Source organism: Neodiprion fabricii, chromosome 5 (assembly GCF_021155785.1).
Source record: "Neodiprion fabricii isolate iyNeoFabr1 chromosome 5, iyNeoFabr1.1, whole genome shotgun sequence".
Classification (NCBI taxonomy): Eukaryota; Metazoa; Arthropoda; class Insecta; order Hymenoptera; family Diprionidae; genus Neodiprion; species Neodiprion fabricii.
The window spans coordinates 34,337,757-34,350,245 of record NC_060243.1 but is presented as its reverse complement, the minus strand read 5'-3'; the positions used below and the strand labels follow the sequence as shown (position 1 = coordinate 34,350,245).

At 38.8% G+C, this 12,489-nt stretch overlaps 1 long non-coding RNA gene across 1 annotated transcript; it reads left to right on the top strand.

Annotated features, from left to right (window-relative positions):
- The first annotated feature begins 10,786 nt into the window (after positions 1-10,786).
- Positions 10,787-11,917, top strand: LOC124182654. Its single transcript, XR_006870830.1, has 3 exons — positions 10,787-10,842; positions 10,936-11,206; positions 11,537-11,917. It is a non-coding gene; the product is annotated as an uncharacterized LOC124182654 (long non-coding RNA).
- Positions 11,918-12,489: the final 572 nt, after the last annotated feature.

The window sequence follows — 12,489 nt, the reverse complement described above, 5'->3', positions numbered from 1 at the left end:
CCCTTCATTCCTCGTCCGCTGCACCGCTGCTACTGCTGGTCCCGGTGCTGGTGGTGTTGTTCTTCTTTTCTTCAAGTTGCATCTCCGCACCTTTTACCGACGCTCCATGATGCGAGAGGTCTGGAACCAAGTAGAGTCCTTCGAATTCTGCTATTCGTTTACCTCGAACATGCAGGCTATCCACATTATTTCTTTGTTTCCTACTGTACTACCTCGGACCGAGGACGAATCTGCTGCACACTGTACACTGTCTGCACAAACGTGCGTCACCTATGCACGCTGTGCATGTGTTTTTTTGAAGAATTTGCTGACTTGATGTTTTTCCAAAGACGCATAAGTCGGCCTGCCGATGTCGCACAAGGAAATCCTTGCGAAATTATAATTGAGTCATGTCTAATTGCTATGGTCAAGGAAGCACTGATTGCCGACGTCAACAAAGACTACGTACAGTGAATCAACCTATACACCTGTACTTCGCGCGGTCACTACACTGATGCGGTTAACCATTTAGCCATCTTTTCCTGCCTGAGCTATACTTCGAAATTTATTTACAACCGCAACAACACCGCTATGATCTTGACGATAATAATGGAAGATCTTACAAGGAAGGTATCCAAGCTCGATTTCTCTGATTTAATTTCGTTTGTAAAATGTTATAGTAGACTAAAAACTAAGCGACACGTATTTTTTTTTTTTAACTGCCGTTAAACACTTAAAGGAGGTGAAACCACCACTCTCCAAAGTAAGGCATGTCAAGGGGCGATTTGGCAGTTTCACCCACAGAAACATAATATTTTTTAAACTATCCAACTGGAGAAGTTTTTTCATAAAGAGAAATGAAAAATGTTATTTTCACAATTAAAAAAGAAAAACAAAGAACCATGTCGCCGCTTGACATGCCTTGCTTTGGAGGTTGGTTTCACCTTTTTAAAGTGTTTAATAGCAGATTAAAAATTACGTGTCGCTTAGTTTTTAGTATACTATAACCTGTTATAAAAGAAATAAAATCGGAGAGATTGACCTGAAATCCTTTCCTTGTTAGTGTCAGAAATTCAAAAACGTTAGGGATTTCGAAATATGAAGCTTATTGAAGGCAAAAGCAGAAAGGGAAATTCGGTTTTGAGCAAATTGCTCGGACTCATTGGCAGAATTTCTGTTGGCGCCGATCGATTCGTAGTCTTTTGTTAACGTGGACGGGGGTTTGAGTTAAATCATTGACAAGGTATCGAGGACGGTCCGCCGAAACCCTAGCTCAGGTGTAACTTCATTTTGTTCGAGAATAATTCTTTGATAGTGTCGCCAACACCTCATGCATTAGGTCTACGATAATCACGTGGAGTGATTATTAAATTGTTTGAGTAATTCAACTACATCTATAAATATTGAAGTTCTTCGATCCAACGTTTACAACACGAACGTGAAACGGTGATGGTTGCAGGTGTAATCTCGACAGGTTTGTTACCGTATAATTGAAGACTGTTATCGATTCCGAGATGATTCACGATCGGTCTCACTGCGCTGGGCCAGGTTAATTAAACAATAATTACTTACGCACGATAGTAAGGAGTGACGTAATCCGTTCGGTATGACTCCGTGTTACATCCTGCAGTCCAATATGCTGCGCAACACCTGCTGCACTATCTCCATACATGAGTCTCGTTTATCACCACTTAGGTATAACATTACATTTTTTTAAACAAACGAAGACGAAGATCGGCACAAACGCACAATGTGAATCATGACAGAAGCTTTCTTAGTCTCTGTTCAGAATGCATAACTTTCAAGTGTTTTTCATTTAAAAACATGATTTTCTACATGATGTCAAATTTGAAATGTGACAATTTTTCTACGCCACCGCACTCACAATCAGAAAGAATATAGTTACTTGAAGGGACATACACATTTCATAATTACGATAACTGTTTGTACAGCGTGCTAAATATTAATATTACATGCGAAACTATAATGTTATTGCGGTTAGCCGAAAAATAGTTACAGACTAATCATAAAATTTGACTGTCCCGTTTTTTCTATCTGTGCGCGAAACTATAATAAAAAATTTCCGTAACTTCTTACGGAAACGATTTTTCCGCCAGTGTAAAGTGTATAAAACACATTGTTCAATTATAATTATAACCAGTTGTGAAACCAATATGAATTTCTTCAAGCCCTCCGTACGCATGCGTATAATCGACCCAGGAACGACGAATTTGTTTACACGGTCATGCAGAGTAAATGGTCAGCCATTATTGTTCCTGCACGTCTGCCGCAAGCATGCTGCTCACCCTAATTGGATGTTTCCTGAAAAGCCCAGACAGTAGGCTCCGCTAATTCCAAACGTTACATGTATACCGTCAAATTTTTACGACTCCAAAACGGGACAGCAGTAACATGATCGACTATTTTTTGCCGGAAGACAATTTTGCATAGAAAGAAGCAACATGTGTAACGTACCTGATTGATGTTGGCAGACGAAGTTGGGTCCATCGTATATGTACATAATCTGAATACGACTATGCAGTGATTAAAGCAATACAAGATATTTATATTGTATACGTGTATGGCAGCAATGTGTTTCTTTTATACATAGATCTGTTTTTTTTTTCTCTGGTTCTTTCATTATTTTCTAATAGCTAATGGAAAGCGGAAAGTCTAATGAAAGTGCACGTCGCGTGTCTGCCAGCGGACGTTTATAGGTGCATCTTAGATAGTTCGGTACATACATACGTACACACATGCATACATGGCATGACTATATACACATAAGTTTCTGCAACTTGCAGCGGTTGCTGGAGTATGTTTAAAATCTGACGGATAAGGAGAAGGGAGACTGCGGCAGGATGACAAGTAGGCAGAAAAAAGGGGGAGGAAAATAAACAAAAATTGGCTTATATTGTTAGTGTATCGCGGTGTAATGACCTAAACTTATTACTATAATTCCAGTTGAAAAGTACACGGCGCTTGCAGTAGATGTAGATGTTCTATAATATATGCTAATACACGACAGTTGTGACGAGCTGATGCATTTCTCGCTATGGACGCACGGTATAGTTTATGTACATAATACGAAAACATATGTGTATACATATATTTTTATAACAACTGGTATACCTTCTGGTATTTTAGCAACAACCGAACGGCGGGAAATCATTAGTGTAATAAATTTTTTGAAAACGAGCAAATAAATGCGTCGTCACATGTATACGTACTTATGTACACGGCACATACTCACAATTCTGTATCCAGTTTGTCGTCAATTACGGTCGAGTTATGGAAGAAGTTGAAAGTCAAGCCGAGCTGGAGAAAGCAGAACTCTTACAGTTAGATCACTGCGTATAAAACTTTTCTTCGGCAAAAGAGCCACAATATCTACATAGGTATGTACAGACCGTACACATTCATACGCCATGAGTTTGATAATCGCGTCCGCATGCCTGGCGAATGTAACAAGTTTCTCAGCTGCAGAGACGCTACCACGCGTTTGGCCAATCAAAACTGCGCCGCGGTTTGCCTGATTGGTTGAACGCGTTAGCGATGCGCAGATCGCCTCTCTTTGAATGCGTTCGGCGTCCCTCTCGGATGATATGGTCGCCCTCCACGCACCTTTTTACCAAATCTATCGCACAGAGCTATTCATTAACGCCTTAACCTTACAGCTAACTTGTTTTCGGTTGGAAACAAAATGCAAGTTCGATTCTACACGAATTTTGTGACAATGACTAGCGATTTTGTCACATCACTTGCATCGCCAGTCATTGACACATTATTTATGTAGAGTCAAATTCGCATTTTGTTCCAGTCCAAAACAAGTTAGTCGTAAGGTTAAGGCAACAATGAATATTACTGTACATTGCGGTATATTTCTTGAACAAAGTTTGCAACGACATCTTTTGCGATTTTAGTTGTATTTACATGTCTGTGAGAGGAGACTTCAACTACGGTGAAATGAACGAAGGTGTAGAAGTTTATAGAGACTTCGATAGCCACGTCGATGAATAACGAATATTTCTATCGACGTAGATAGACTAAGAGAAGTTTTCGATTAATTAGTCAATATGTGAAACGAGTGGGTAGGTATGCGCAGGGACGATTAATTCTAATGTATTCCACGCTGTGATATCCGTGTGGAGATACGATCAATTCGCGCGGATACTGATCGCTAATATATGCACGCAATATCTGCGGTGACGAGTGAGAAATACGAAGGAGTGAATCAGAAGAAACAAAAACGAGAAAGAAAATTGAACTAGCAATAAGTTACGAATTGAAATAGCGGTTTCCTACATCTAGAGTATGTAACACGTTGAATTTTGCATCCATTAAGTATATTAATATACGTTATGCATTTACATACATACATATACACATATCCATTAAAAAAAAAGTATTGGATTAATTTGATATGGTTGGATATATCAATTATACTCAATAAGAGGAAGGAAAAACAGAAACGTTACAAACTCACACCTAATCGGAAATGAGAGATCAGAAGGAAACGATTTATAAGAAAAAAGAAGAAAGGAAAAAACTTAAAAACGTGAAGGTATAAACCAATAATGATTATTGACCGGAATGGTGAGCCTGCAGAAGTTTGGAGAGAGTCCGTGAACCTGAATGTAACGAGTATAGCCCTGAACCTGGGAGAGCGAACGCATGCGAACGACGACTCGACGGCTGCGCTCGACCGACGCGTCACGACGAGCCAAGCCTTCCACCACAGAACAGAGGAGGTTCAACGTCTTCGAAAGTTTCGAAAACTCTGCCTACTACAAGCGCATGCACGCGGCCTCTTTGTGAGCCGTGACCGCGCACGTGTGCGCAGTGCAGTGAAACATCGAACAACTCACACAATCGCACAAACAGTTGTTTACTCCTACCCTGAGTTGCGTGTATAATCACAATACGTGTTACACCTTCGTTCGTTACACGGATGCGTAATGTCATACACCTAACCTCTTACATCTTAAATCTCGTACGTTGGGTCTAACAGTAAGTCGATGTATTCGCAAATATATTTCTTTACAACGATTGTCAATACGCCTTTTTTTTCTACCGTTTCCATGATTTTTTTATTTTGAACAATTGAACTTGAGTCATGCCATCTATTTATACTAATTTCATCTTGTCAGTCGTCATTGTGAAAATATTTCACAGGTGAGAACTGCTCTGATCGTAGGTGTATAATCGATTCGGCTGTCGGACGCGCGTTTCGTGTTTTTATTTATCTGATATGCTGCAGCTTTCAAGAGACTTGTCATGCCATGCGCAGTTTACTGGCACTAGTACGGAAGTCATTTGAACATATTTTCTAACCATGAGTATAAAGCTTGAGGCGGCGAGGCGGGTTCATTGCCATGGTATGGCATATAGCACATTTCGAGTATTTGACCACACTTTTTTTCGTTCTATTGCATTTCTCGAGTTTATTACACGGCCCTCCCTCCATCCAACCGATCCATTCTACGGTCATCGAATGATGTCAGAGTTCGCTAGTTCCTCTTTCACGGACTTGTTATACTTGTAACGTTTCCGTTACTTTCTCTTCTGGTCTTATATACTCATGGTATTATATACGTTGTATTATATACCTACGGTTTACTTGCGAATTGAGTGCCTACATAAGACACGTATGTGCCTATGGTATGCGCGCCTCTTCGTAAGTGTCATCGCTTATAATTAATTCGTCATACTCGAATTCTGATCAGGGTCAACCGATTTTTCACCGGTTTGTACACGTATATAAAGGATTTGTTGACTTTACTAAGCATGGCGATAAAATGTTTCGAAAGAAATGATATATTTTCCTATAATGCACAAAATATCATAATTTCAAGTAAAATTATATTTGTATGAATTAAAAAGACACTTCCTTAGCCATATTAGATCGCTATGTTTGGTAAACTTATTGAACTTCGCTTGTCAATTTGCACTCACTTGCCGACTCTAACTCTTCAAAATTCTCTAACAGGGTAGAAAACGCGAAGAATGCATGGGGATTTTTAATGACCCGAGTTGGCTGCCCTGCAACAATACAGTTCAGCCAATAGCCAGCGCTAACGGTGCAAACGACGATGCAATTTCCCACTGTGTACGAAGATCTACTCGTTCCCTAAAAAGTTTTACAAAAAGTAACATCGCAACCTTCGGCATGGCGTGACGCAGATTCGAAAAATGGTCATTGAAGCTGAACGTCAAAACGTTATACTGATATTACAACGGTGCGTTACGAAGGCTGCACGTGTCAGCCGCTGTGTCATACACTTACGATTAACGACATAAGTGTACCACCACGGCCGTGTGCATTTACCTTCACGAATCACGCGCGGTGAAAGGAGCTTCTATATACCTACCTATCAGCTAAACAACACGGACGAATTTCTCCTAGTTCCGCGTTGATCGCGACACGCGGCTAAACAGCTACAGCTATAATCTGGGGGAAAAAAAACATGGACATAAAGAAAAGGAGGAAAAAATATCGCCTCGAACAAAATTTACCTGCAGCGGGATTAAAGAAAGGCTGCAAAAAATACAGAAAACTGGATACTCGATATAAGCAAATAGCCCAATAAGTAACACGCATTCAGCGCAGAGCTAGATTCTCCAACAACGACGCTGTTGCTGCTGCTGCTGCTCGTTACGATATTCAGGTCAAGTGTCTGCGGCTCACTTGCGATCTGTTCGAAGCCGCGTGTTCACCGCGCGAAGACCAAGGTCTGCTTAATACTTGGCAACCACTTTGTGCAGTGCACTTGCTATGATTAAACCTTTATGCCTCCTCGCGAACCTTCCTTTCTAAACGTAGAACACAATATAAGATGTTAGAAAAATCACAAGTCATCTTGCAGGTTACGTTACTTTCGCCAACTGAGTATAAAATTCAAATGCAAGAAGAAAAGATGATAAGATTTATGTTGTGGAAACTTATTTTACTTCGATCTACACGCCAGTAATTTTTATTTCTTTTTTTTTCTCCACCTACTGCCCGCATAAACGCGGTTCTTTGTCACGGCTGCAGGCTGTGCTCTCCCTAAGCTACCTAAGAAACGTTACACCCGGTACATGTTAAAGTGTATTGAATAAAGAATTTCATTTTCTTCTCCTTACTCTATGAAAAAAAAATAGATCATCTATATATTTCTTCTCGAGTTAGTCACGGTTTCCTTTGTTTCTTAACATCCGGTTTTCTTTTCTCTATCGCAATAAAATTCTTAACACGTCGTTTAAATTTCTGAGGTCAAATAACAAATAAATTTCAGATTTATATTACACAGCACGTAATTATTGTTAGAACAAAAAACGATTTGGTCCTCCAAACTTGAATAAGAAAACGTTTTGCTCTGTCTTTAAATAGATTCTGCTTGCATACTATATTTAGGTTCGCCCTTTTATTCGCTCTGAGACGCTCAACGTCCCACCTTTTTTTTTTTTTTTGCAAATTTTTATTTACAAAACTAATTTTTTAGTATTAACTGCCGAGTCTTTGGGTTCCCGAAATATTTCTAAGTCTAAAATAAATAATTTATTTATTTATTGCAAGAGCAGCATGCGTAAATAAATGATCGAAATTCGTAATTTTCCACGAAAAAAAGCATATTCTGCTAATCTACCGCTATCTAAAAAATACTATCGTACGAAATACGAATTTGACAAGCAGGAAGGTCGAAAAACTGGATAAATCTCACAAGTACAATGGTACATGTACATGAAATTAGGTAATTAGTTTTCCAGTCTTTCAGGCTAACGAGGTTGTGTTATTTTACCTAGTGCGTATGTATGCATAGCTCTATATATAACGTAACTTGCGTAACTGTACATCCAAGAAAATATAAAATCTAACCCGGTTTATGTTGGGAGATTCTTTTTTCCCCTTCTATTTTTCGGTTCTTTGTGTCTGTATGACGTGTAACCTCTTTGGCAAGGAACGTTTGATTTTGATTTTTTCCTCATTTGCGTGAATACATACTACGTTACATTAGCCGTTATACATTTTTCCACGGAAATCGCGATTACATATGCTATTATAATTACTTCGAAATAATATACTTACTTATATGAATTTCCCTTTTATCGGTAAGAATAAAAATAAATAAATAAATAAATCCGTAAGCAAATTTTTTTACTCAAAAACAAAATGTACGAACATTATTTATTTTCTGTGAATATGCATCACTATACGATGAAATGCTCTTTTTTTATAGAAAACAATTTTTTCTGTGTTGCTACACGTATTCAATAGATTTTTAGGTAACGATAAAAAAAGTAACAATACGTGTATTATGGGTAATATAGGGTGGGTATATCTATTAACTTTCTGGGTTAAGTGAGCCTACCCACGCCGGTTGATACCCTCGGCCAACAACTCGTTCATAACTACATCAAAAGCGTAAATCTACACGTGCCACGGGGAGGATTTTCGATTTAGATGTAACCTTAAAATAAGTATTAGGTAACTATTGCAAGAATAATGAATAGGTGTACTAACGTATATAACGCGTGTATATATACCTAAACTCGAACGACCTCGTTTTCAATTTCTGTCCTATTTCCACCCCATATACATATTGCAGGTTAGAAAATATATAATTTCCTTGATATTTTGCCTGAATGAATTGCGTCTTTACGTTGACGCATGCAGATATCGATGTATGTTACATGCTTACGTATATCGTCAGAGGAGTGTACCAAATAACTGTAACTAGCGCATACGCCGTGGCACGCTTACGTGACGCGCAATATATACGTTGTGCAGGGGATACGTAGGTATGTTATGCGTGATATTCTAGGTCAAGTCGAACATTAGTGAATTAGTGAAACTAACAGAATAAATAATGAAAAACGGACATTAACAAATTAGATGGAAAAAATCTACCGTTCAATTTTTCTTAAGTTTGTATTGTATGCAACATAGTATACAGGTTTCATTTAGACGTGGTATCTGGTTGCCTCCCAATCGTACACCATTACATCTTTGGCCACAAACATAACCGATCGAAATATTATTACTAGTCGTAAGCCGAGGGGTTAATCACTCGTGAAATCTCTGAAATTTTCCTTTGAAATCATCTGAGATCTCTTGAAATCTTTTGTTTGTTGAAATCTTTTAAAATTCTTTGAAATCCCTGAAATCTCTCGAAATCTTTGTAATCTTACACATGCTGCACGTTTCGCTTATTCAACACACACAGATACACATTAAATATTATGCAGCGTACGTACGTATTTAAATTGAATTTCACGTTATACGGTAGAAAGATTTAGCAACTGCAAAACCTACGCGTTAACGTATGATATGGGACAAAAACTTCCTGTCTTACCGACGAGCATCAAATCCGTTGTAGATATAAATCGCGCATGCATACCTACGTATACCGTGATTTTATCCCGCATGTTGCGCCAACGGTCGACCGGAAATCGGAATATGTAGGCAAAAGTCTAGGTATATACATACTATATATGAATAAACTGTGCGTAGTTGTAATGTAACGTTCGAAATAATAAATTTGTTTCCACGGTCACACTAGATACAAAGATACATGTAGATGCATTGGTCGCCTCGGCATTATAACGGTAACGGTTACGTATTTGTTACACATGCATATATTTATAGTCGTATCTAAATATTTCTCGCACTCATATACCAACATATTTATATCATTGTCGATAAATGTACAATATAGTATATACATTATTATACATACATATATATAATTATATATATACTCGTATACGTACATATATTTATATAATGTGTGACTCGCCGTGTGATGCCAAGTCGGGATAACTGCCGCATTCCATAAGCTCTAGGATTACATAATTCTGTATATTGAAAAGCTGCAGCGTGAAGAATCCCGCAATCGTGAACAGGTAATGGAAGTTCATCCGGTTTTTCACAAATCATTACCCTACAATACATACGTCACATATATATTATATATTATATACATATGTATATACACGTAAGTTTATGTGTGCGTATATATATATGTATATATGTATATGTCTGTAAACATGAATTATACGCAATAGCAATTTTATTAGAAGATATATTAATTGGGAGAAATGTTTGGAGCTGACCTCGAACGATCGTTCTGTAGGTACATTCCATGATGTATCTATATAATACGGTTCGTTGTACCACACCTCTGCAGTGTTGAAATAGGGTTTTTCGATACAAGTGTCGGACTCTATTTTTTGTAACACCCGTAATAGAAGTGCAAGCATCGAAAAAGTCTTTGAAACACTATTGCATGAAAACTGCACTGTGTGAAGTTTTCTCGCACTAGCGTTTAAATGGTACCTTATGCAACGAGTGACGAAAACCAGGGAATGGTAACGAGTCTGCGTGCGAGTACGAGCCGGAGACAAGTGCGGAGCTTGAAAGCGCTGCTCTCTCGGTTTACTTCGAGTGCGCATGTGTAGCGGTGCGCAGTGCTTTATATGATTCGGACTACACAACAACGCTGCAAACGGCTATTTTAATCATGTGTTACAGGCATCGAAAATCGAGTTTTCGACGCATGTGTGATAAAGAAACTTTTTCAGTGCTTGTAGACGTTACGTTAAATAGAACGTTCGATGTAGGTATTGCAAAAAAAAAAAATTGCCATCGGTCAGAGTCCAGGTTTAGTAGATATATAACAGTAACGAATTGTACTATAGGAAATTACACGATCGATGCAGCCTCCCTATAATATAAGCTGGAAAAATGGAAATGGAACTAGAAGAAAAATATTCTTATGCTTTTCACGCTCAACGAAAAATGCCAGGAGTTTAAAATACATAAAAATGAAGTACATACCTATGACCACGTAAAATAATATCGACAACAGGGACGACGATAAGGTTGCATTTATAGCTGCATCATATAATCGTTCTTCTTTTTCAACATGCACGCTGCAAGAAAAGGAGTGTCTAAATTTTGTGTCATGCCGTCAGGGATCTGACAGAGGCCACAACGATTTATGACCGGTCTTTCATCTCGACGCTGGAGCGGCATAAGGTGGATGTTCTAATAATAGAACAAACGTTGGCTTAATTTTTTGGGTCAAGCTTTTGCGAGGAACGCCGCGAAGAAGGGGTTCGGGGGTGTCACGAGCTTGACAGCAATGCAGGACCCTGCCGTCTGTGCGAAGGCGTGATCAAGGAACGAGCTGCCGATGTGGATCTGAGAGGATGGGAGGAGGACCGTAAACGCCGAGTAATGTAGGTCAGTAAATGTGGTTATCACTTTCACCTTGGAGCGTCATCGCGTTACGGTAAAACATTTTTAGGCCCTGCATAAGCCTCGGCTGTTATATTATACCTAAGTGTAAGGTAATGCAATGTGCATAGAATGCGAAATTCGTGTGGCTGCTCAAAGTGTGGTGGAAAAAAATTTCGCCACCGCGTTGACGGGAAATTTTTTTTTTTCAAATCATTTGATCATGCTCGTAATGAAAACTTTCAATGCCAATGTCTCGGCCGTGATGAACGTGTTTAGTGATATATTATGAGAGTTTTGTTTGACGTGTAAACCGGTATATACCTGTCATTGCAGGGTGACTGGTTTTGGCAACGTAAAAAATTTCATTCGAGAAGTTTTTTTTCAACTTCGTTACTGTCCTTGGTGGTTATGTTCGAAGACGAAGCTGTGGACAAAGAGAAGAAACACCTCGTCTGCACGATTAACGGTTAACCGTGACAGTTAAGCCTAGCGTAAAGAGAAAATTGGATTGTCGAATGATGGAATGGAAATAATTATGCGCGAAGAAAGTTGCGGCAAGTAATTTAAGATAGAAAATTAGGTAAGACTAGGTCAAAGCGTTACACCTAATACCTTCTTTATAACAGTTGTTCAAGAGAAAGTTTGACAGCCTCGATTACCTTGTGGTAATCCTCCACTTGCTTCAATTCCCACGTCTTGTAAATAAAACAACGATACGAAAGAGAGGGGAAAATAAATAAATAAAACAATAGAGTGAAAAGAAGTGAAAGAAAAAAACATCCCTTCCTCTTTACCGTAGTAATAAATGGGGAAAAGTAACGCTTCGATTTACGAACGCACATCGGAACGCCTTTGAGTATGCTTTTGCTTGTTAGAGATAAAATTATTACTGTTGCAAAATAGACTGCAAGTCGAGCAGTTACAATTAGTTTATAGGCAGAACTGCAGTCAGAATTATGGACTAGACCGCGATGCGGATGGTGCCGTTAGATTTTCACTCCGCAACGCTGTGCAGGCTAACTAAAACAGGTAGGTATATAACTGTATACGCCTGGAATCTTGTTATACCTAGTTATGTACGTCTACAAGACTCCATTACATATATACCCAACGGTTGATCACATATTTTTCCAGAAAATCTTTTTGTAACGTTTGGCATCTGGATTTATGAGGTTGCCCTAGTCGATTTCGACGTTGGCGTATATATCCCCAAATATCGATCTCCGCGTATCTCAAACGCGAAAAGGTGCTTAACAGCCGCACTCTACGCTATTCTGAACAAAAAC